The sequence below is a fragment of the Melopsittacus undulatus genome, chromosome 4 (assembly GCF_012275295.1).
Source record: "Melopsittacus undulatus isolate bMelUnd1 chromosome 4, bMelUnd1.mat.Z, whole genome shotgun sequence".
Classification (NCBI taxonomy): Eukaryota; Metazoa; Chordata; class Aves; order Psittaciformes; family Psittaculidae; genus Melopsittacus; species Melopsittacus undulatus.
Genome location: NC_047530.1, coordinates 79,681,307 through 79,707,311, shown reverse-complemented (window position 1 = coordinate 79,707,311; position 26,005 = coordinate 79,681,307). Strand labels below are relative to the sequence as shown.

Below are 26,005 nucleotides of genomic sequence, written 5' to 3'. Positions count from 1 at the left end.
TATCCAAGTCCAGAGGAGGGCCACGAGGATGATCAGGGGACTGGAGCACCTCCCGTATGAAAACAGAGAAAGTTGGGGCTGCTCAGCCTGGAGAAGAGAAGGCTGCGTGGAGACCTCATAGCAGCCTTCCAGTATCTGAAGGGGGCTACAGGGGTGCTGGGGAGGGACTATTCATTAGGGACTGTAGTGATAGGACAAGGGGTAACAGGTTGAAACTTAAACAGCAGAGGTTTAGACTGGATATAAGGAAGAAATTCTTTACTGTTAGGGTGGTGAGGCACTGGAATGGGTTGCCCAGGGAGGTAGTGAATGCTCCATCCCTGGCAGTGTTCAAGACCATGTTGGATGAAGCCTTGGGTGACATGGTTTAGTGTGAGGGGCAAGGGGGGTTGGAACTAGATGATCTTGAGGTCCTTTCCAATCCTAACTATTCTATGATTCTATGATCCATGAATTTGCATTAATTGAGTCAATATTCCCCAAAGAGCCACACAGAACTTGAGTATTTTTGGCAACCAAAAATACAAAAAGGGTTTTGATAGGAGAAGGTATGCCCAACCACAACATGAGGTGGTTTCTCTGAGCAGGAATCCAGGCAATAGTTTTATGTTTGAGTAGGATTTGGGGGATGAGCAAGGGGAATAGCACAATATTTTACAGCTTTTGAATAATCAAGCCCATAATTCAAGCCTCAAGCCTTTAATCAGTTTCTCTAACTCGTTCAGAGGTTTTGTCAGAGAATGTGTGAGAAAATGCTCTCCACTGACTTTGCTTTCTTCTTATACTAATTTTGAACTAAGCAAGGCAGAGCACTTCAGGCTGAAGCCCTGTGACAGATGCAGGTTCTTAGAACTGTGGGACATTCAGAGACTATCATGGAAATCTTTGTGGACTTGCCAACAACTCACATCTGTGTCAGTGAAAGAAGAAAAGTTATAAGGAATCCAAACAACAGGGAAGGACATTTAAGTAAATCCCCAGTAGTGATAATACATGTGCAAGACGTTTCACATCTCTGAAAAGAAACATTGTTTTGTCTGACCTAGTTCAAGATGCTAAAAAATTTATAAGAACATAAAACAACAGTTAAGCTTGGCATTGCTGTGCTGTAGGATGACTATGGATCCACCTGAGAAAAGAGCCCTCATCTCAATGTGGGAACACAACAGAGGAGAGTTTACTTAGCTCAAACATCTAGTAACCTTGATTTTGTGAGATGAAAAAAAATAACCACATCAAGAAAAACCCCAAAGAAAGCCAAAGTCTTCTTAATTGCTGTTTCAGATCTTACTAGGAAAATCCTATTAGATATTTTCTTCTACTAGGAATTTTCTTCTTAAACTGGTTTTCTCAGCCACTAATTCCCTCTGCAAGGGATAACTGAAATATATGGACAAAAATCAGTGCTGCATAAATCTCAGCATTTGCCACTCCAGTCTCTAACTTACAGACATTAAAATTAGTCTGCTTTTTATATACATTTCAGATGGAATGGTTAAAAGGAAGAGGAAAACCAGGAATATGTGGAATCAAAGCAACTATTAACACACACATTTTTAACATTTTCTGTCACAATGTCCAGAAGAACATCTATAACCTGCTCAAACGGGACCACAAGACCAAAAAGTTAAAACATGAAGACCGCCTCTGTTAACAAATTGCAGATGCAGGAGACTCATCCAAAAAGACCTCACAAATCAGCAATGAGGGGAAGAGAGAGCAAATCATGCAGAAACTATTTAATCAATGAGTTAAGACAATTATAACATCTGTTAATCTTTTGTGTAGGTTATAATTAGGTGCTGCAGAGGAGTAGCCTTTAAGGGGGAGGCAGGGAATCCTTTAACATCTGCTAGGAGGGCAAACACTGTGCAATAAATGACTTTAAATGCAATCAACAAAATGAGAGCTGTGCAGAGTTCACAAAAGGCCTCTATAAAAGATTGAGGATAACAAAATATTTTACCAAAGGTCAACTCCTGCAGCATCAGAACCTGAATAATGACTGCTAGTTTAGAGGCCACAACAAAACAAAACATGATCGTACCTCTGAAAAACAGTTCTTTTCTCATTTGTTCCATTATAGCAAAGCTACATGCTGTTGCTGTGTATCACGTCAGCTTAATGACTTATTAGGGCTGGAGCTATCAACCTTGAACAGTTTAGAATAAACAGGTAGGTGTGATGTATTTTAAACACCAGAATTCAGACTAATTAGACTGACACAGAACTGTGTTGTACTGTAAAAGTGATGTGATGCTGATTTTAAATAATCAATCATTTAGTAGCTTCTAAAAAAATCCAATAATTTACTCATTTTGCCCTTGAAAACAACCATATGCTTTCAGCTGTTACCCAGTGAAAATGTGAGAACAAGGAGTTATTTTATCCAGTTTAACACAGCCCTCTACTGGCAAAATAACCCCCCAAAATCTTATCACTATGAACCATTTTGTCAGATCATTTCAGATCAGCTGAAAAGATCCTACATTTTACAGTAAAGTTACACCAAATCTTAGAAGATAGCAGTGTAGATCAGAGCTTTAGGAATCTAAATAAATCAAGCCACCACTTAATCTCTCTGGAGTTTCCTTGCTGACAGCACTACTTCCTTTTACCCAGCAGATGCAGACCTGAACATCACTAGAGCACTGAAGGAAAAAAGCCAAGTGCTCATATCTGGTGGAGTAAGTAATTTTAGACACAAATGCAGTCCTTTTACTTGTACAAGTTGTGCTGTATTCCTAAAAGAGTGCCACACTGATTCCCAACAGGATCAACGCACACATGATTTTAGTTTGCACAATTAGGTAATACTACAGGCAAAGCAAGCACAATACAGCCCAGCTGAAAAAAGAATATTATTGAAAATAAAAATGCTAACTACCACCAAAAAGCAACTTCATTGCAAAAGAATTCCCTCTTCCTTTTCTCCATTACTGAAAATCCACAGCTGTGATTCAACACAGCTTCAATCAAGTGAAGCAGACAATGAAATTCGCCTCTGTTGTTACATGCAGTAATTAACTCTTCCTATTTGTATTATGTCCGAGCAACAAAGAAACAAAAGGATATGGTAAACTGTTGAATTTAACAATTTAGATAACGATGAATTATAATAATCAATTAGCACTGTCAAAGGAAATAAATTGTGACATGCATTTGATTCTGCACAGACCTATTATGTGCACACACTATCCAAAGCTAGTTTGGCTGTGGAAAAGTGTTGTCCTGTGGAAAGCTTATCAAACATACAGTTTAATAGTAGCATTTGTTCTTGGTGTGTGCCCTTACTAATAGTCCATGTTTCAGCAACATCATTTTTAGCCATTCCTTTATAATCCAACTTGCTTTTCAGGGTCTGCATCATTCATAGCCCATCGACAATGTTACTGCCAGCTTCCAGAAGCCATCGCTGCTGAACAAACCACATTTATCTGCTTCACCTGAATGCAAGTCAGTGAAATCATAAAAAATTCCCGAGTATTTTTCACATAATAGCTATCTAAATTTTCATCCCCCAAACTTCATGACTAATTTATGTAACCATCAGGGAATACCTGACATAATTCAGGTTTCTGCATGCTACATGAGTGGTATCATTAGACAGTACAGAACAAAGTATTACAAATGTTAATGGTTCATGTTGTGTTTACATTGTACATTTATCCTGTTTTAGTAATAAACCTGTATATGACATGTTACAAGATCTGGCAGCGGTCTGTCAGCTTTGGCATAGATTGTTCTTAAGCATAGCTCCAATCCTGCCAGGAGCTGAACACATGCAGAACTACACAGGAGCTGCAGAGCATCACACCGTATTTGGCCCTAGCTGAACCATGCTAAGCTACTCAGCCAACTGTGCTTCCCTTTGGTGCCTTTGTTTTGGGGCTTTTATCCCACCCTCAGTCCCACTTGTCAGATGCTGACAGGCTGGAGTCTGCACTTATTCCATTTCTTTTCAGATGGTGAGAAAGCCAAAAGAATTGACATTCTGTTGGCAATTGTCCCCTTTAATGCCATCCCAGAATGTTATCAGATTATATGCGGTATCCTAGGGCAGATTTCTCAGATCCAGAGAAAATCCAGCCAGGGGATCCCTGCGCTGAAAACTGAGCTCACTCTGTATCCTAATTTGCTACACTGGAATATAAGGAAGAAAATGTAAATGTGAGAAGGGAAATATAAGAGAGAAAAATGAAAAAAAAATGCCCCCAGGCTCATAAGGTTTTGAGAGTCTGCTTCTGCTCTGGAGGTAATTAGCTGAAGATTTGCTCTTGACTGAAGTGGAACTGTACTTCACATTTACTGGGGCAGGATTTCTAATTGTTTAAACCTAAGCTTCTAAACACTTAGACACAACTCATGCACAAGAACAATAGCAAAGAAGTTCATAAGGTTTTCTCAAATTCACATTTGTAAGATTAGGACTTGCTTTTAAAATTAATTTAAGTAAGAAAGAAAAGTGGGACATGAGCTTCTTTTAAATTTTAACTTAGGATTTTTTAGGTATTTGCCAACATGATACCTGAATATTTGCAAATGCAAATACCTGTATCAATTCACTGCCACAAGGCGACAGAGGAAAGAAAGGACTGGCCCACAGGAGTCATCATGGAAGGGGTGAAACCACCTAACCTTAAACCCATTCCTTGTCCTCAGGGAAAGGCTTCATCACAATCTTCTGTTCTTCCCTCTTGTATTTAATGGAAGTTTCCAAGCTACAAAAAGGTCTTTCAAAGAACATAAATACTTGTTTATACTATTTCTGAAGAAGAAGGATGAACAACTAAAGAATAAAACTCTATGCTCTTATTTAAGACCCCAAAACCTTTGCCATTTGCATGGCATTAATGCAGAGCTAAATTTAGGGTTGTTTTGCTTTTTTTATTTCCCAGGATAATATGCTTTAATTCCAAAGACAGAACAACAGCTCTCGAATTGCACAATATCTTGACATGTCAAGCTACATTAGAGCATCAAAAGAAGAGACAGGTTTTGATCTCCTGCAGAGACAGGGTCACTCAAGAGGCGAATCCTTGGTTGTAGCCACTCAAATCTTAATAGGAAGCCCCAAAAATCTGTTCCTGTGTAGGACTGAGAGGCCTTGTAAACAAAGTCAGTAGAAAGAAAAGCAAAACAAAATCAACAGTGCTAACAACTCAAGAGGAATACCCCAATTCCTTTCTGATTGATTTATACTGACTTACCCTCATACAAGTGCCAATCAGTTTTCTGATTTCATTCTTCAGAAATGCACTTTACCTCTATTTAATGATCTGTCTTTGAGGAGATAAACAGTAATAAAAGAGTTCCTCATACACAGTACTGTGATCAGGTTACTCCCTGGAAAAGACACTACAACTGAAGTTGCAGTAATTTAGAATGGGCTTCTGGTGAAGGATTGAAATGAGAAGCAGAAGATACAGGTTTGTTATCAGCTTTTGAAGTGGGTAAACAAAATTTAAATAAATCAAATCTATGGGCCTGTTTCTGCTGTGTAAAATGGGAATAAGTCCATGACAATCACAGCTAGCTGTCCTGAAAATTAGTTAATCAGGGGTCAGAAACATAGTTCTGTCCCACAAGCAGCTGGCAGTTTAAAAAGTTTTTTCACAGCACTTACCAGTGTAATAGTGTTTCTGCACTGATGTTTCAGAATTTGTTGTACTTCTAACAAACACTCAAACTAAAAAATACTGTTTCTCACATAACTGACAACTCATTTTACCCAAAACGCATCAGATTTCTAAGCACTGCATGATTTGTTTTTTTAAAATGATATACCTCCAGAATTTGAACAGGGGCTAAAAGTAAAAATAGTTAAGTTTTGCTTTAAATCAATGCCTACATTAAGGAGCAAAACAATTTTTAATGAAAACTGTACTAAAACAAAGAAGGAAATTATATTAAAAATACAAATTACCTTTGAATATTCAGATAAATACCGTGAAATGATAAAAGAACAATCTTAAAACAGACTAGGTTTTGCTCAGTTAATGACAGTGCTCAGAAGATTTTTAAGAATCTTAGAGTTTCATCACTTAAATTAAGAGAGAGCCCCTTCAGTGTAGCCTCATGAAACAAAAGCCAGAATTAAGCTTTCATTTGTCCTTTACTCTGTTGCTGAACCACACTTAGATGCATGGCTGCAATTACTCTCAACAACTACATACTTGCTGCTCTAATTAAAGCAAAACTACAAATAGCAACGCTGACACACTCCTAGAGAAAATAAGCTTTACAGAGATGATAAAAACACCAAAACAGCAAAAGTCTTACTTGCAGCAGCTCAGTCAAAACATGCCAGCTCTGGAGAACTCAGAACCGTAAGAAGTCTTTGCAGTCCAGAAATTCTCTTGAGTTTATCCAATGTTTATTTAACAAGCTTTAAAAGTCTGTGGTTAGAAGAACAGAGTTAGCTTTCTACACCATCCACAGCACTACTGAAGTCCTTCAGTAACAGCAGACATGAAGTTTGCTGATAGTTGGGTTTGCTGCTGCTATGTAGTTGCTCAGTACTTGTAAATACAAGCTCTGTGGACAAAGTCCCAAATGACATCACAGGCAGCTGCTTATTGTTGAGTCTTTATTAACCGACTGTCAAAAAAGAAAAGGAAAGAGGAAAGAAAAGCCCAAGCTATCTTCCCTGCAGCACAATTTGCATCTTAGTAGGAGTTTCAGTGCTTCACATATAAATACTTCTGTTTACCCAACTGATGTTTTCTTAGAATGAATAAACAGTGCTTGCAGGGAAAGCAGAAAAAGAAGAACAACTTAAACAGCTTCAACATGGAAAGAGCACAGGGAGAAAAAGAAAAAATAAAAATTCCATCAGTGCCTTTTCCAAAATTTACCCCTCAATTCTCCTAATTTGTCTGTTCATTTAAATACATATAACTAGGGGTGCAAATCTCATGGATTTTAAAGCACAGAACAGAGAACTTTAGTAAACAGAAAGTGTCAATGCATTCCTAATTTTAAAACCTACAGAATTACAAACTTTTGTAACTTAAATTTATAAGATTTAAGACAGCTCTACTTCAGTTACAATGCATTTTGAAAAACACTCTCTTACTTCCAAAAAATAAAAATACAAGAAAGCAAGAAACAGCATCAATCATAGTTATTCACTAGGTGTTAAGGGCATTTACTGACCTTTCCTTCTTGAACGTGGAGGTCCAAGACCAAGTAGTACTTTGGAGCCAAAACAGGCACTTGGTTCCCAGCCAGGCACGGAGTACTCACCTGAGAACTAGTCCAGCTACTAATCTGAATCTATCAGTCACTGAGAATTGCTGCTGGAAGAGAGGGGCTGAGACTCTGCCTTGATTTCTGAGAAGTCAGTCCTTTCAAATAAGAACTTCAGAAGCTGTAGGGGCATCACTAAGAGTTGGGACAAGTTGAGCTCTGTTATCTGTGCACATTTCCACATGAACAGCTTCAGTATTGAGAAACACCTGGCTATTCGTATCCAAATACCCTAGACTGCATGTCCCACAAACACCAAAACAACCAAAACCCAGTGATGAGCTGAAGCCAAGTTTTTACCACAGTTTAATTGCTTCACATAAAAACACTCTGCCTGTATGTATAGACAGCAAATCAATTTTGGGTCAGATCCTAAGCTGGTGTAAATCAAGCTAGATGCAATGACACACCAGAACAGTAACAGTCAGCATCAACTAAAATTTTACTTTTGCCTGCAACAGTGCCATTAAAAAAACCTGTGCGACCTAAATGACAGATTTTCTTGGTGCTTGCCCTGAGTGGCAGCAATACCATGCTGACATAGTGCCACTGAACTTGCTGGAACTGCTATGTAAGGCAATCACTACCTCTGCTGCTTGCTGCTTCTAAAACATAAGTTCATGCTTTTGAAGGAGATCTGTTATAAATCCCTCTACATTTATTCCTGTGGCTAATCAACTTGTAGCACACAAGAAACATCATACTGTGTAACAACAAGTTATATTTATCACCCTGACTCAAACATACAGGGGTTGTGTTCCTCTTCCATTGCAAGATATAAACCCTTGATGGGTTTATATCTTGCTCATTGAGAGCTTACTAGTTTGATCCAGGAAGTCTTCAAAATTATTTGAAGATGAAGTGGGCTATGGGAGTAACAAGTACTAACCCATAATATTCAATAACATGAATTCCAAAACATACAGCTTTCTCTCCAGCTTTGCAAGTGCCATAGTGTAGCTACTCCATTTAAGCAAATGCAAAAGAGGCTATGTGCTCACACATACAGCTCCATAAAGCTTCAGCTCATTCCAGCTGAACAAGCCTGTGCGTAAGATCTGCAGAAGAGTTAGATTTTGTTTAAACCTGATGTTGATTTAAAGTGTGCTTCCTCAGACCATGGATAAGATTCATTTTTTTACCTGCCTTTAGAAGTATTTATGAAATTGTGAAACACAGGTTACACTCCAGCTCTATTGAAAACAAAACTTTTTTTCCATGACAGTAATGCAGACACACACGTAGAAGAAACAAGAGTGTATAGATTCATAAAATAAGAAAAAACTAATTTAAGTGAAAAAACAAAATGTTCAATGAAATACAAAAGGACAAGTCTTAAGGCTTGAGGGTGGTGAGGTGCTGGAACAGGTTGCCCAGAGAGGTTGTGGCTGCCCCATCCCTGGCAGTGTTCAAGGCCAGGTTGGACAGGACTCTGAGCAACCTGATCTAGTGGAAGGTGTCCTTGCCCATTGCAGGGCCTCAGAACTGGATGATCTTTAAGATACCTTCCAACCCAAACCATTCTATGATTCTACAATGATTCTATGAAAAATACAGTCTGTTCCCAGGAAGAATTTGCATTATTTAGTAAAATTTAGCATTCACTAAACTTTCTAGAGAATTTAATGCATGTCCAGGCTAAGCACACCTAGGTGAGCAAGAGCAGGATAGCAGACACACTGCTCACATCTCTCTGGTCAGGCAGCACCGTAGATGAAGTGATTTCAATTGGCCAAAAGCAATATTTTGCAGATTTCCATCTAAGCAAGTTCTACCTCGATCCTTTTAGAACTGGTAGATCTTGTAGAAATAAACATGCAATGAAATAAAGATTGAGATTCACAGGTTTAACCAGCAAGTTATTCTTTCCAAGGGGAGAATTCCCATGAGGGTAGACAAACAGATTCTGCATTTTATTAATTTTATTAAGGGAGTGCCCATTAGCTCACCCTGTCAGTGCATTTATCCATCTAATTTCTATTCTACATTATACAATATAGCTACTGGCTCTGCAGATACAGCTTATTTCTGGAAGGAATGTCACAGCTTTTGTTAGAGCAAAATTCACAACAGAATTCAGTCCTTGCCTAGCTATAGGTTGAGTGAAAAGATAAAGATGTTCAAGTCATGAACTGCGGTAGTTGCTCCCAGACTGATGCACAGTAGGCTGACCTGAGTTACCAAAATGAAAAAATAAATTCAGCTTCATACTGCTTCATCTCCAATGGGAAGACAGGTAAGATGAGACATAACAAACTGATCTAAGTACAGAAAGATATTAGTAAAGCATGCCAATTAACCTACTGCAGTATAGCCAGGGTCAGTTAAAGACTCCATGTCTCATACTAACACAAAATCCATACTATCTTCAGGTTCACTGGCCATGTTTGATTTTTCTTTATTATTAACTTACAAAGCTCCTCCTCATTGAAGAAGCAAAAACAAAGGTCTGATCTTCTCAGAAAACACATAACTGGATGGAATCAAGTCACCTAAACTACACAGAACTTTTCCTGAAGCACTGCAGAAGTCTCTGTAGTCACACATGTTCTGTGTATGTGTTAGCTTCTTCCCAGTACAAGACCCAAGGGCCTCTGGGTCCACTCTCTCATTACAGACCCATAAAGCTGTGGCAGAAGGTGATCAGCCTCACAGCCCAACAAGTTGAAAGGAAGGTGGAAAGGGGTAAGAGTATTTGCCCTGAGGAATGTAATTCTTCTGCAAGTCCAGTGTGATTCAGTACAGCTTTAGATGATGAACCTGCAGGCCCCATAAAAGCTTTGTTTTACCCTCTGATACTACTGGGACAAGGACAGATGAGCTGGCAAGGTGAAGAGCAGTTTAGTCTAAAAGGACTAAATTATAGGACATTAAAATACCAAAATATTTATTTGAAAAGAATAGCACAGCACAGATTAGAGTAGAATCCTCAGCTGTTATATCTGTAGCCCACAATAAGTACTCAGATCAATGAAGGATAAATTTAAAAAATAGTAAAATAAATCATAGGCTGAAGAATTCACTCTCCTTGGAGCTGCACATGGTTGAAAGTCTTGAACTGGTTCCTAAAATATCACAGAAATTTCTCCTGAATGACACCAGGGTACTAAAGAACAAAATGCTATTTGAAAATTACTATTATTCTCATTTTTACCAACACAGATAAGTATGTCTTACCAAACAAATACCTACAAGCATGTGGGATAATCACAAGTTAGCACAGTAAACGCCTGAGACTGGGGTAGCTGGCAGAGAGGATATGCAAGTTAAAAATATGTGGAGAAAATAGAAGGAAGCATATGGGGGCAGTGTATGAATCTCCTAAGATACTCATTGTCAAAAAAGGCCTTAGTTGAAGTGGTTTGATCACACTGGTAAGCTTTTGATCATGGAAACAGTTTGGTTTTTAACCTTACTAGGTGATTTTTCAAAGCTTTTTACCTCCCCTGCATGTAAAGAATAGGGGAAAGGGCTTTCGCAAAGGCAGGTTTTACTGCTTGAATAAACAATAGCTCTTTCCTCTGACACATTTATGAATTTACACTTCAGAGAAAATAGCAAACAATGCATAACAACAATAACTGCGTTCTGATCAGCCATTCCTCTACATACAGGGTCATATGTTATTATCAGTCTGGTTTGTCATTCTGAGTCATGCTCAATGTCTGGCACTGTCATGATCTCCCTTCCATGACCTCCTGGGCAGCTTTCTGTAATGACCTGTGTGCTCTCTGGTACCTGTCACTAAAATACTGAAAGAGGACATTTATACAGAAATATTTACTCTAACTGACATCCTACATTGTGGGAAATCCCGTCTTTAAGCATGAGGATGAAGTCTCGATAACCTATTCTGACATGTAAGAAAAAGAACGGCTAAAATGAAATGCTGTATCTAGCCTTTTAGATGCGCTAAGAACTAAAATGAACATATATGATTTTTCCAGCCGTAGCAGTGATTTGCATTCTACTTCTAAATCTTTTTCAGGTCCATAATTTTTGCTTCAGTAGCATTTATGAAAAACACTCAATGGAGAAAATTGATGGGATGTCTTTAAAGGACAACGGTTTTCACTATATGTTGCCTCATTGTAAAATACAATAGTAAGCAAATCCTACAAAGTCTGCTTTGAGTGTTGCCACTTGAAACTGGAAGAGATAGGCAGAAGCTGTGTTTCTGACTTACAAGAGAATTCAGAAATATTTTAAATGTGATTACTAAATATAAGTATGTAGAACTGGCTCTCATTAATTCCATGCATTTAGCCATTATTCCTTCTTTGCCTTTCCTGTTGTTTCTGGAATCAGGCAATTGATTCAGCCACTAGTGACCTTATCCAGAGTTAACTGAAATCAATGGCACTAGTGGATTCTGGAGCAGGCCCAAAACCAGTGTACGTTCAAGGGCTTTCATATATCCTTAATCACAAGGGTAAGCCTCCGCAAATTTAGATTCCAATGGATCCAGTCATTAAATCAGTTATGCAGTGTTTAACTTCCCATATGGTCAGTGGTCCCCAGCTGGTTATTGAAAGTGGTCTCTATTAAGAAGAGAATGTTATTTCCATAACCTATTTCTGATGAAAACATGTATTTCTACTGGTGTCAGTGTTCTGGCAAGGTTAGTACCTAATGGGGGGATGACTAATTTGCACTCTCCTCCTGCCTTTTTGGACATGTTGCTGTGTGTCAGAAAGCAGAGGTATCGGCTTGTGAAACACGCATTCCTCTGATGCAAGCATCTGGCTTCTTGGCAGCCAAGTCGTGACAGGTTCTGCAGCAGCTGTGATGGCTCCATGCTCTTTCAGATGGTTAAATAGTCTTGCTTTTTAGCCTAGTTGTTTGTTTTCTGCTGCCTTCCTGGATGAAAGCCCATTTTCCTTTTTAATCAATGAACTGGCCTTTGTATTAGAGCAATCAGTTACATTTTTGTACATGTCAGAGCAGAGATTCTTGCCCAGAGACAGCCATCAATACAGCCTTGCTTGACTTGATTCTTCAGCTTGTCCTGCTCCATCCTGACACCCTTACACACCAAACAAAGGGGCATCTTCCCAGAGTGAGAGCAAGCACTAAAATAGCTTTCTTCATCCCTCATTCATAGTATTTCATAGCTCCTGCATTGTTACAGGAGATAACAATCAGATCAAACAGAGCAAATAAGGAATGCAACTTACTTATTTCAGATGGCATTATAAACTGTCCTCCCATGTGTATGCACCAGATGGAGATAAGAATGTGGCTGGAAGCTTTAGCCTAACTCTGTGTGGCACAGAGGTAACAGCGCATCAGCTTATTAAGAGAAAAAATTCTTCAGAGAAGATTACATAAATCTGAATTAAATTGTATTTAAATTGCTTTTAAACGTATTATGCAAATCCACAATATAACAAGCAGTTGCAAGTAGTTCCCTCAAACAAGCACAGCACTCCTAACACCAAATGTGATAACACAATATTAAAGGGGTACCACACAGATGAAAAGCTGCCCTCTAGCTCTCAGACATTTGTAAACCCATTCCCACCTTTCCACTCCAGATGATAATCTGTCTCTCTGTGATAGATACCCTTCCTCCTTTTTCCTGATGTATTGCTGCTTATGGAATAAAAATAAAAAATGCACTGACTCAGGCAAGCTACATTCTCCCTTGCTAGAGACTTTTACTCCTTGTTTTTCCCATGCTTGCTGTATGAAGCTCTTTGTGTGGGGTACAACTACAGTTATTTCTGCCTTCACCAGAATAGGGAAATGCATAAACAGGCAAATTCTTTTTCCTGCCTCAGAGATCCTGAGGAGAGAACAAACCTTCCCCACTGTTTACCTTTACATGTTTCATTAATCTCTTGATGAGGACTTACTAACAAACTGATCAGTCTCATCATCCACTCTATTTGCCAAAGCACACACAGCCACAGCTAATCAGTACCCACAAGTGGCTCTGGTCTCTGGCCAAAATGCAGCTTGTGAAACCAATACAGCTGACTAAACCCAGGCCATGTGTAGCCAGTGACCAAAACAGGCACTCAACCCACTCTGTCCCAAAGGCTGTAAGACAACAACATATCCTAAAATTGTTTGAGATATTTTAGTATCACTTAGAGTTCTCTTTGGGTCTCTCAATTCCATCTTCAGAGCAGGACAGGGAGGAAACAGCAAAAGACTTACTAAATAGAAGCTGCAACAACATGCATCATCTTAATACCATATAATTCCATATTGTGACATACAATACAAGTTCATAAAAGCATCCCATTTTACTGACTATTATCAACAGGAGTCTATCTGAAATGCACTGCCAGTGTTCTGGTTATGTAACACCCCTAAGATCCACTGAAAGTTGATCCATGTCACACGTTAAATAATCAGGGGGTAAGCTTAAAGCCCAAATGGGTTACCACCAACAAATTACAGTCTAGGAATTACTGCTCTCAATACTCTCAAAGCCCTGGACAATACCTTGAAGTCTCAGCTGAAAGCATCTCAGTGCAAGTCCTCAGGCTTCTCTCTGCTACCCTCTTGAAAAATCCTGGGTTGTTGTAGAAAGCAGAAATAAACTGTACACACAGTAGGACTTCAACAGTATGATTACTTTAAATCCATGAAATATAACAACTCATAACAGTTAGCTAGACACCTTCCAGGGAAGGAGACCAAAGTGTGTCTTTGCAAAAAGGATGATGAAACAGCCCAGAATTATTTTTGTGAGGAGAAAGTTTTCTTAGTCTTCCTGCAAGGAAAAAACCCTCCATTCTGTTTGTCTGGATAGAAAAGGGCAGGTATATCAAAGAAAGGCTATTCTGGTTTATCACACTGCTTCTTTACTACAGTACCGAAGATTTTATTGCATGCTATAAAGAGGAAAAGCTCATCTTGTAATCATATAAACACAGTGAACAGCAGAATAAGTATCAATTAATTTTGCAAGTTTCAGTGATAGCCTTAACCCCTGAGGATAATTTCAAATGGCATGATAAAGACTTCTGTTAGATTAAAAGCATGAAAACCAAACTAACATGCAAAACTGAACAATTCTATCTTTGATACGTAAGTTACAATAAATTTTCTGAACTGGCAGATTTCCCTCCTAGCTGTTCAGCTGTTCCTTCCCCACAGGTAAAAAAAGTCAATCTGTTCAAAAAGACAATTTGCCACCCAGCTTACTTAACGCCACACATTAAAATAAAATGACTGAATAATTTTGTTGTCAAAAAGCTGTTTTAATGGGAATCTATGGCTAAGAGAAAACACTGCAAGAGAGAAATGCACTCGGATGCTGCTGACTTCCATGTGAATTAGATATACAGAAAACAACTGTCCAACTTCTGGTCTCATATTTTGCATGGAACTTTTCTCAAATCCTTCAACACATCCTTGCAAATTTTGCTTAGTGATGTTACTATAAACACAAACACGACTAACAGAGAACAGCAGAACTGTGATAAACTTTTATTAATCTGGAATTAAATGTAATAAAGTCTAGCATACTATCAAGTCATTGTAGCTGCATTTTCCATTCCCTTTGAGCGGGCATATGTGATCATGGGAAGTGCACAGAAGTGCCAGGAGACTGGTTCTAGGTGACACCCACACAGTGTGGTGCAATAACTTGCAGGGATGTTTGAAGTAGCTTTGAATAAGTTACTTTCGTTCTGGGAAGAAACATGGCCACGTTAGCTCCTCTGTGTGGAGCACAACACAAGGAATACCCTCAAGCAGAGCCCTATGCAAATGTGGTTACAGTCCTGCTCCAGCCCAGCAAGCAGGTTCAGAGTCAGCTCAGTTATCTCTGCACGACACTGCCATATGACCACCAGAAGTATCAGAACTGTTTATTTTGCTTTCAGAAAGAGAAAGCAGGAAAATGCTTTATCTCCACAGTGTAAGTCCCAAACTCAAAAGGCTTTTCCAGTCATGGTGTGAACTCATTGATTCATCCTAAACCACCATTCTTAGCTGAAAGAATAAAAGCAGCTCTGAGGTTGAGCACCAACTTTTAAATGGTCTGTGATAACACGAAGCAAGACTCACCCTTGCTAGGGCTCAGGCCAGTTACCTGCTAAAGATGGAGAAACTGCATACTAACCAGCACTGCTAGGGCTGCTCCACCTTCCCTCGATTTCAAACACAATCTTAGCAATTCAGACGAGCAACTCCAATATGCTTTTGAAGGCTGAGTGCCATGCACTTAGCTTTCATACTGTCATGGTTATATGTATTAATTAAAAGGATTAGCTGTCACTAGCCAGAACCACTTAGTATATTTAGTATATCCTGAAAATATAAAACCTTTACAGTTTTAACCAAGATATTCTTACCCTACTCCATGTTTGAGATTGCTTTGCTGAATGACTTGGACCAAGTCTTGTGTGTTGACCAAGAGGTCAGCTATCGTAGACACCTAAAACAGCTTCTCTGATGTCTCCCCTGCTCTGTTGCTGCTTTTTTACCCCTTCGTTACAGACACAGTAGTTTCCAGCACGCAGAACTGCATCTTACTCTCTGAGTGGGTACTATTGGTACTGTTTGCATGATGCCACAGCTGAATGTATATTTTCTAAGAATTTTAAGTAAGCCCGTTCTGCTCATTGTCTACACTATCAGCAAATTTCCTTCCCTCTTTCAAACATTCCAAAAGCTTGGACATGAGTGATTTCTATAGTGCTCTAACTTTGGCACATGTCTTTAAACAGATGGAAATTATTGTTATGCAGCCTTAGGACATACCAAGATCTCTTTTTGTTTCTGTAATGAGGCCCAATTAGTAGCTAGGACTTTCTGCCACTCAAAGGATTTCAAAATATCCGGATTTCAGCCAGAAATGTAACGCTGATGTGTGCTTTCACAATATAATCTAACTATAATTACCTAAACTAATATCAATATAAGCAATGAAAGTCGTTCTTATCCTATAGGAAACTTACGTATCCCATTGTATTAAAAATCCTATCTACTATAAGACATTTTCTCATTGCAGGGTCAGCATTACACTTTAGCGTAATGACCCAAATTAGAATAATTTTATTGAGCTAGACAGTCTTTGGGCTAGTTTCCATGAAAGTTTTGCTGCAAAGATGGGACAGCACAGTTGTCACTGTGTAATCTTACCTTGCAGAGGGCATTAGAAATATCTGAACAGAGAATTGGTGTAGAGTAATTATTCTGTACAGATTTACTGTTATGCATTTAAGAAGCTTTTACATAAAATTATACTAATGAAAAATAATATTTATAAAGCATTACAGATTAAGAACTCAATTATAGTTATTTACCTAGCCAGACGTCCAGGGTTACCTCTCTCCCCTGAAAAAAAGTCGGTTTATGAATGCTTGAAATGCCTACAGTGATTTCTGTTCATGAGAAGTCTGCTCTGATTATTTAGAATTCTGGGCAAGTGATAAGATAATTCTTAACTGTCCAGTTCACTTTTTTCTTTTTTTTTCTTTTTTTTTCTTTTTTTTTCCCCTCCATGTGCAGCACTAGGAATCCGCTGAATTAAATGTCAGCATCTTCACTGGATCCAATAGGACTGTTCACTACCTGTGGTTTCTTGCTGCTACCTAACATAGCTGGAGGTTTCCACCTAACTTAGAATCCTGGCCATCACACTCTGAACAGGTTCAGACTGGGTTAAAATACCCAGATGCATTACCAAACAGATAATTACAACCAGGACTAAGCTGAACCTCTGTTATTCAAATACAATTAAAATGAATGTAAGAGAGTGTGGTCTTCTTTCCCTATCTCCTCTCCTCAGAAAGATCCAGTGACCAGATAGTTGGCAAGATAAACAGTAAATGCCACTGTAGCTTAATGGGGACAATGTACTACAAATTGTATGATGGCAGGATTTGGTTTAATATTACATGTTATGATTTTTTAAAATATATTCAATTACTACTATCAGAAACTGTACTAAAAATAGGTTGTTGAATTGCATTTTTCTAAATGACAGATAACTGTAGGAATGCAGCATTCACAAGGAACTGTTTGTACTAGGCACTGTATTTCTTCTCCACCCATCAGAACTTCCAGAAGAACACCATATGAATTTTGCAAATATATCATGGAGGGAATAGACACCACAGGCTGTAAAAACTAGATCACAGACATGCAAGTATATGCAGGTGCTATAGGCGAACTACATTTTCTTCCTGCCAAAGAGGCTTCTCTAATCTCCAAGTTAGTGAGAATGTCCTCATTGCTCCAATATTTTCCCTGCAGCCACAACATTTTTTTAAATACATAAGCAGCCATTTGATTTTATCACTTAGAATGACAAACTCAGCCAGTGACAGTGTCCATCAAATCCCTTGAAGGCTTCATACGTTTTATACACACCTCGTAACTTATTCTGCATATTCAGGCTCTCAGTACAGTTACTAAAATAATCACTAAAATGCTATCATCAGTTTTCAAGAAAGAGAAGGAAGAATTTTGAGTTTAGCTATTCCTATAGCACTGACTCAGCCGTAATTCCTCCTTAATTGAGTGGAGAATCAAACCTTATGGGGAGATTAACTGACTTCAGTTCACTGCTTCACTAGATCATCCCTGCAGCGCTGGTTTTGTTCTGTAATGTCTGGTGTCAGAGGCTGAAACCACAACTGCTCATTACACAAGCAGCTGCTTGGGATGAGATCTCCCATGATGCATGAGGTTGTGGGTAAGGCAAGGCAGCATGCTGGAGTGGGGCTGTCTCACATCAGGTACTTGTGACCCCTTCACAACAAAAGCCTGTCTCTCAAGCTGCTCAAGCCAGCACAATATTAATTTACTCAAAATAAGGGTATGATCGTACCTTATGCAATTACAGGAATGCCTCTGCTTCCGCAGGGAATAGTAATGTTGTCTGGTGCTATGAACTAGAAAACCATCTGCTTGAAACAACACTAAAAAGAGAGGATAGCTCCTGTGCCAACTCTCCTGCACCTGCCTCTGCTATTCCACAGTTCCTGTCCTGGCTGGGTAGCAGGTAGTTCCTGGCTTCTCCACAAAATGCCAAGAAGACACCTTGAAATGTTTCTTCCAACTATGAAGTATTCATTTTCAAGGTCCCTTCCAACTCAAACCATTCTATGATTTTCCATGGATACCTGTCCTGGGTTCAGCAGTAGCAGTCATTTTTTCTCCTTCTTGGTAGGTGGTGCAGTGCTGTGGTTTTGACTTTTGGGCTGGGAACGGCTGCTGACAGCAAGTATGTTTTGAGATACTGCTCAAATGTTTGGTTTGTCCAAGGACTTTCTGAGCCTCGTGCTCTGCCAGGGAGGAGGGGAGGCCAGGAGGAAGGAGAGACAGGACACCTGACCCAGGCTTGCCAAAGAGGTATTCCATACCATAGCGCATCATACCCAGGATGTAACCAAGAGTTACCCGGAAGGGCTGGAGCTCTGGGGGGATGGAGGAGGTATCGGTCGGTGCTCAGTCAGGCAGGGTGGGGTGAGTTATGGGTTGATGGCTGGTGATGTGTTGTATTCTCTTCACTTGGTATTGGCTTTATCATTATTATTATTATTGGTAGTAGCAGTAGTGATTTGTGTTATACCTTAGTTATTAAACTGTTCTTATCTCAACCCGTGGGGGCTACATTCTTTGGATTCTTCTTCCTAACTCTCTGGTAGTTGGGGGAGCAAGGGGGGGGAGTGAGTTGACGAGCTGTGCAGTTTGGGTTTAAACCGTGACAATACCTATGGAAAATAGTTGCTCTCAAGATGGCATATTTAGGAATTTTTCAGGAAAACAACTCAGGTGCTGGGACGAAAGCAGCAGCAGAGGCACTTCTTAGAGACAGATGTTCACCTGGAATATCTTCCATCTGAGTATGCGTGAGTGCTCAAACTGTCTAACCAGCCACCTCAGCTGCGTACCAACTTTATGGTAACCTTACCTTCCTTCCTGGGAATTACACAATGACCAAGTGTCTGCATCTTACCAGAACACTTACCCCTTGCTCTAGAGCTTAAGCTTTAATTAAAAGTTTCCACGCCTTATGCCTGGAAGCAAGATTTAACAAAAATCAAGCAGAACATAAACCTTCAGCCTGTATAAAGCTTGAGACAACAGCTCAGAAATTCTGTTAATCTTAGTACAACACTGAAATGAAATAACAGCATTTCCTAAAGGCAGCTTCACTGAGAACACCAGCTTTTTAATAAATATTAAAGTGCAGTTCTTGGGTTTTTTTACCACTCTTCCCAAAGTGGCCTAAAAGATTTTGCCTTCAGCCCTACTACTTCCCCTTCAGTAATCCCAAATGGAAAGCTATGCTTCTTTCCTATCTATCTAAAACATATTTAAAAACAAGATATTAACAGACTGCAGTAAATTTAACTGAAAAACAGAATAATGGATTTATTTAGTAGAGCTTCCCTAAGGGTATGTATTTGCACATTTGCTTAGGTGAATTCTCCCTCAAAAACACTTGAGCTGCAACTGAGAGTTTCGGAAGGTGCCATGAGACATCACAGCTAGGCAAGGTTGCTCTATGGGGCAACAGAGCTTTCTTCATTATCATGTGTGCCACAGCCATTCAGAAACTGCCTCATGCCTATATATTTAACACTCTGATTAAAAGCCTGATCCAAAGCCCACTGATGTCAATGGGAACCTGTTACCTTTTGCAGGATTTGGGTACCTGTACCTCAAGCTGCACTATGCCCACCACTGCCAAAGGAGGAGCGCTCCACACAGAGCATTCCCCAACAAGGCCCAAACCCATGAGGGTGAGTCACACCCTGCTCGTGGCTGATCTCTACAGTGCAGTCCCATCTCAGATGACAAATCTCACAGCTTCCAGGGAACAGGAGGCAAACATTTTAATTGTGGCACACTAAACAAATGGAGGGCATAGAAACCCAGGTTTGCTGCAGGACAAAACCACAGCAACAGCAATGCATGGCAGTGGTTTCACATATCCGCAGTCACTCATGTCACACTTTTGCACTACCCTGGGCCTGATGGTGCACAGGGAGCTGCCAGCAGCAATGGTCCCTCTCCTTAAGCCCTCATGTCTCATCTCCTGTGTCCTATCACACAGCTGAAGGGTGACTCAGCTCAGGTCCCAGATGGTAATCATCCCTGCTGCTCATGTACACAAAATCTATCTTTCTATAGACATACATACACTTAGACTTACTTACACTGAAAGAAATCACCCTGTGGCCACACTGTCACAGAACATTGTGAAAAGAAGAGGAGGAAGAGAACCCCATGGGCAATGGAAGGGTAGAGATGGACTGGCACACTCAACCACAGCTATCCGATATTAAAATGAAGTTACATTCAGGTGGGTTACCAGGAAAAAGGCTGCTGTGTGATCTTCCACTGCACATCATTCAACACAGTGTTTGCACAAAACACCCCAAACTCTTCCATATCAGTTTTATTGTTTTTTATTCCCTACTGCAATAAAAGAGGTAAAGCTATTAAACTTTTCCCATACAAAAATCAAAGTTTATCTTCTGTACTGGGCCAAATGCATTGGCATTACAATACCACCAATATCCATTGAAGAGGGTTATAGTAGGCAATTCTTTTGCACAGATGTGCTTTAAAGTCTTGTACACCTGTGTACTGCCACAAATCTCTCCAATACTTACAGCATCCAGTCACTCACCTAATCACTATAAAAGTGCTTTCATGGGATTATATGGGAGAAGAGAGGAAAACATGGGGCAACCCAATGTATCATCCTCTCTCCTTCCTTAACTGAATGCCAGAGATTGCCCCATTATTCCCATTTCTCTTTCTTCATTCCTGCTTAAGTATGAATGATCACACCCAGCAGACATACTCCTAGGAAGAATGGAACCTCCCCCACTGTAGAAATGCTGCACTTTTAAAATGCTTCATGATGCCAAGTATCCTTATAAGGATATTATACAAGCCTGTAAGTAACCTTATAACATACAGGTTTCCAGTTCAAGGGATAGGTCCTTTGCCTCCATAGCACTCATTGCCTGTACTGGTGCTAGAAAGATGAATTAAGCTCATCTCTATCTCCACACTATGCCAGAGGCAAAAAAAAACAAACAAAAAAAAATCCCCCAGTGATCCTCACTCCTTTCAGTGTGAATACGTTACGTTCCCAATCACACATTCATAGGCAAGTTGTATACAGGGGCTCATATATACTGAGCTGCTTCAAGATTAATACATGCAGCTAAAAGATCAGTTTACAGAAATGAAAGTTTGGACAAGTGGGAACAGCTTCAGTTTGCTTGAGGGCACTGCTTTGTTGCACCATACAGACCTGCGCAGATCTGGGACAGCGGCTGGTACAAAGATGGGAATTCAGCTGAAAAATGAGGAAGCCTTTCCCATTGCTACTGGCACTCACTCACATAGCTGCAATCAAAGAATGCCTCTCACCTAAATTTTGTCAAGACACAAAAATAAATTACCATCCGAGTCACCATTTATATGAGTACTTGGGAGTATTGTGTGCAGTTCTAGTATCCTAAACATAAGAAGGACCTGGAGCTGTTGGAGTGAGTCCAGAGGAGGGCCACAAGGATGATCAGGGGACTGAAGCACCTCCTGTATGAAGACAGGCTGAGAAAGTTGGGGTTGTTCAACCTGGAGAAGAGAAGGCTGCATGGAGATCTCATAGCAGCCTTCCAGTATCTGAAGGGGGCCTACAGGGATGCTGGAGAGGAAATCTTCAACAGGGACTGCAGCGATAGGACAAGGGAGAATAGGTTTAAACTTAAACAGGGAAAGTTCAGGTTAAATATAAGGAAGAAGTTCTTTACTGTGAGGGAGTTGAGGCACTGGAATGGGTTGTGCAGAGAAGGGGTAAATGCTGCATCCTCGGCAGTGTTTAAACCAGATTGGACAGAGCCTTGGGTGACAGGGTCTAAAGGGAGGTGTCCCTGCCCATGGCAGGAGGGCTGGAACTAGATGATCTTAAGGTCCTTTCCAGCCCAAACCATTCCATGATTCCTAAGTTTCTAACTGAACAAGAGCACAAGCAAAAATTTTACAAACCACTTTGTGCAACACAATTTCCAGTATGTTGCCAAAGACCCAAATTACTAAAAAAACCCCACAGGCCCAAGTGAAATTGCATGGCAGGGAAACATTTGTGTTTTGAACTCTATCAATTCTATTCATCAAGTTATACTACTGTAACTGAGCACCTTCTGGGATTAAAGAGTTAATAAAAACAAAAAGAAAATGCACAATTACATAAAATACAATCTGTCAATCAGATACTGGAAATGGACTGCAAATATGCCATTTTAAGTGCATGTACTTATACTCAGAGAACACTTTAAACAGATGACCATGATTTATACATGCTGCAACTGTCACACACACTATTTCTGACATTGAAGAGCCTACATATACTGTCAGTTGAAGAAATTTCTAGTTATTGCTATTTTGTAGATCTGTAAATCACATAAATGCTCATATTCCATGTGCTCTGACAGTTTGCATCAATAGACCATCTTGGAAGAACTACAGTGATGAATTATTGATGGTATCTCACATAGCTGGCAAACATTTATTTGCAATGCTGTGATACAGAGCCTGCTTCTTTCCAGTCTCAAGACTGACCCTAATGTAAACTACAGCATACAACAGATCAAAAATATATAGCCTAGCTCTCAATTCATGGTCTCATTCTTATCATTCGATGGTTCCCATAAAGATTGTTTATTATTGATGGGAAATGCTGGAAGGAAAATATCCCGTAGCTGGAAGTCCCAGTAACTGACTCAGTCTGACTCTTCTGGCCTCCTCTCAATATGCTTTATTTCTTCTATTGAATAAACAAACAGTCCCATTCTGTAATGACAAAGCAAGCCAGGATTTTCCCATATTGTTTTGACAGATGTTGTCAAGGACTGATTACAAAAACCTGTATACCTAGTAAGATATTTATTGCTGTGATTTTCCTTAATGTAACTGAACTACATGGAGAATAAACTAATGTCATAGGAAGCTGTGTTAATGAACAGCCTCTGACTATGCAAATTAAACTGCGAAATAACTTTTCCAACAGCAGCAAAATCTATTTTTAAAGGCACTGGAGGAAAAAAAACTTATTTGTTACATTGTACTAACAGGGCATAGGAGTCTATGATGGAGGTGAAAGGACTGATTAACGAAACATCTCAATGTCTGGTTCAGGCACCCTGCAGTAAAAGATCAGATCTTTTTTCAAAGGTCTCATTACCCAAAAGCTCTCAGTAAGAACAGCTAGAGCAACACTCAGCTGACTGCTACTTCACCCAGTACAATCAGTCAGCATTTAATGTATTAATAACGGTTTTGTGCTCTGTTTTTATAGGCAGTTGGAAAACGCATCAAAGCTGGTGGGGTTCAACTACAAAAAAAATATTTTAAAGGGCTTTCTGGGTTTTGTGTTGCAGGAGGGTTGGGAGAGGATGCTGTTTAACTGATCACACCCATGCATCGTTTTAAAAAACAACAAGTAAAAGTAGACTGATGCCCCGTTACAATTATATACATAACTGTGAAACAGAATTATTTTCTATTGTCAGGTGTTCGTGTGCCCATTGTAACTTCAAAAGGAAGACCCTAGACATTGCAACATCATGGGTCTTCCTCCTGAATATTATTTTCAGGTCCGTAGCCCCCACTGGCTCTGACATTTACTTGTTAGATAGATAGGAGATTACAAGTTGGTACCAAGAGGACAATATTCTTTTGAAGCTATGGGAAAATGAGACTGACAGAATAGGGGGCATCACAGCACAAGTACCTTCATTGTAACAAGGGAATTTTCATTGCAGTGAGGGTATTTGGACCAGCAGGTTTACACAGCCAAATGGTGTTTTTGCAAGCCCAGGTGACTAATAATTCTGGCAATTAAAATCTGCAGCTCTGTATGACTGACAAAAGAGATATTTCATTACATAATTTTATCTGCTCAAAATGAAGCACTATGCAATTCATATGTAAAAGTTTATTTCTCCACTATTTCTCTAGATTCTGTAGAACCACAAAAATAGGATGTGGGCCTAAGTAACTGAGGCTTTCCTGGATATCAAGGATGAGATCTAAAGCCCATTTAAAAATATCTAATGTTTTCCAGTGATTTACACTGGCTGTGTGGAGACTTCATAGCAGCCTTCTGGTATCTGAAGGGAGCCTACAGGGATGCTGGTGAGACACTCTTCATGATAGTGAATAGGACACTGTAGTGATAGGACAAGGGGTAACAGGTTGAAACTTAAACAGCAGAGGTTTAGACTGGATATAAGGAAGAAATTCTTTACTGTTAGGGTGGTGAGGCACTGGAATGGGTTGCCCAGGGAGGTAGTGAATGCTCTATCCATGGCAGTGTTCAAGACCAGGTTAGATGAAGCCTTGGGTGATATGGTTTAGTGTGAGGTGTCCCTGCCCATGGCAGGGGGGTTGGAACTAGATGACCTTAAGGTTCTTTCCAATCCTAACTGTTCTGTGATTCTATGACTCTATTAGACTACAGACCTGATATAACAGAAATCTCACAGAAGTGGAAGTAAACTTCTTAGTTATTGTGTCTCTTTCCTTAAAATCTTAACTTGCTTCATATTAAATACATATAAAAAGCGTTTGTGCAGTAAATACTCCACCAGCAAGCTGAAAGCAATACAGCTGCCTGTTCAGGCCAGATTCGTATCTGGTGCCATGATCTGGGAAGGATTTTAAATTGTCCATCATCCCTCTGTGTCAGAAGTATGGTCAATACGTCATTCTTTCTATGCAGAATATTATATATGAAATTACAAGGGGGCCCTATTTAGATAATATTCCTTTTTATTTCATATTCTAATTGCCTAGGAATGGCAAGGTAAAAAGAACATCTTGTCCCAGCAGAAATTCTAGGAAGTATACAAAGCAAGATGCACAGTCACACTTTACACATGCACTCTGACCTCTCCTGACACTACAGATAGTCTTCCAATTTCCAAGAGGAAGCAAAGGGAGTCATCTCTGTCTGTCTGATGTCTCCATGACACTGAGATAACAGTTCACCAGGATTTGCACATCTGAAACTCTCTCCATGGAAGTTTGTGAAAAGATAATAGTCTAACCTACTTTTGGGACTCAGTGGAGAAATTGTGTTTCAAGCACCAATGGCCACTGATGTCAATGGGAAAATGTGAGTGAGTGCAAAGGGACCTGGGTCTGTTCAGCCCCGCAGGGCCTACTAAGGCCTAAAACACATTCATAGAAATGAAACGCCTGCATGAAGTTACTGAAAATCAAGATCTGATTTAAGGAAAAATTAAATTCTTTTGGGGACAATATTATTGAACTAACATAAAAACAAGAAATACAGCAAATATGCCTAGATGAGAATCAAGCAAAAACTTTCTTAACAAAACCAAACTTGAAATAATACGTCCATCCTCCAATAACTTTGAAATCAGTTATGTTTCCAGCTAAAAAAAGTGTCATTGTGAAAGATATGTGATGATAATATGTGATGATAATATGTGATGATAATATGTGAAAGATAATATTTCTAGCTATAGGTTGCATTAGATATTTGGAAAACCGGAGTCAGACTAAATCTAACTTGCTCTTCATTACTTGAATTACAGATCTGAAGCAGTTGTGGCAGAGCAGAGAACTATTCTGACCCATTCAGGGATCTCCACCCCCGTTGAACTCTTTAATGATGCCCCCACAGACAGCAGAATTTGGGGGTGTTTTCTCCTCCCTCTTATGTGTCTCACACAGAGAGTCTCCACGACTATCTAATATAGAATCATAGAAACATAGAATAGTTAGTGTT

At 39.6% G+C, this 26,005-nt stretch overlaps 1 protein-coding gene across 1 annotated transcript in view; it reads right to left on the bottom strand.

Annotated features, from left to right (window-relative positions):
* The window catches only part of NCKAP5 (NCK associated protein 5), a 388,757-nt gene extending 382,451 nt beyond the window's left edge, over positions 1 to 6,306 (bottom strand). The window contains exon 1 of the mRNA XM_005153771.3: positions 6,283 to 6,306. The gene's annotated coding sequence lies outside the window, so the exon portion shown is untranslated. The remainder of the gene's footprint in view (positions 1 to 6,282) is intronic.
* Between the last annotated feature and the right edge of the window lie 19,699 nt (positions 6,307 to 26,005).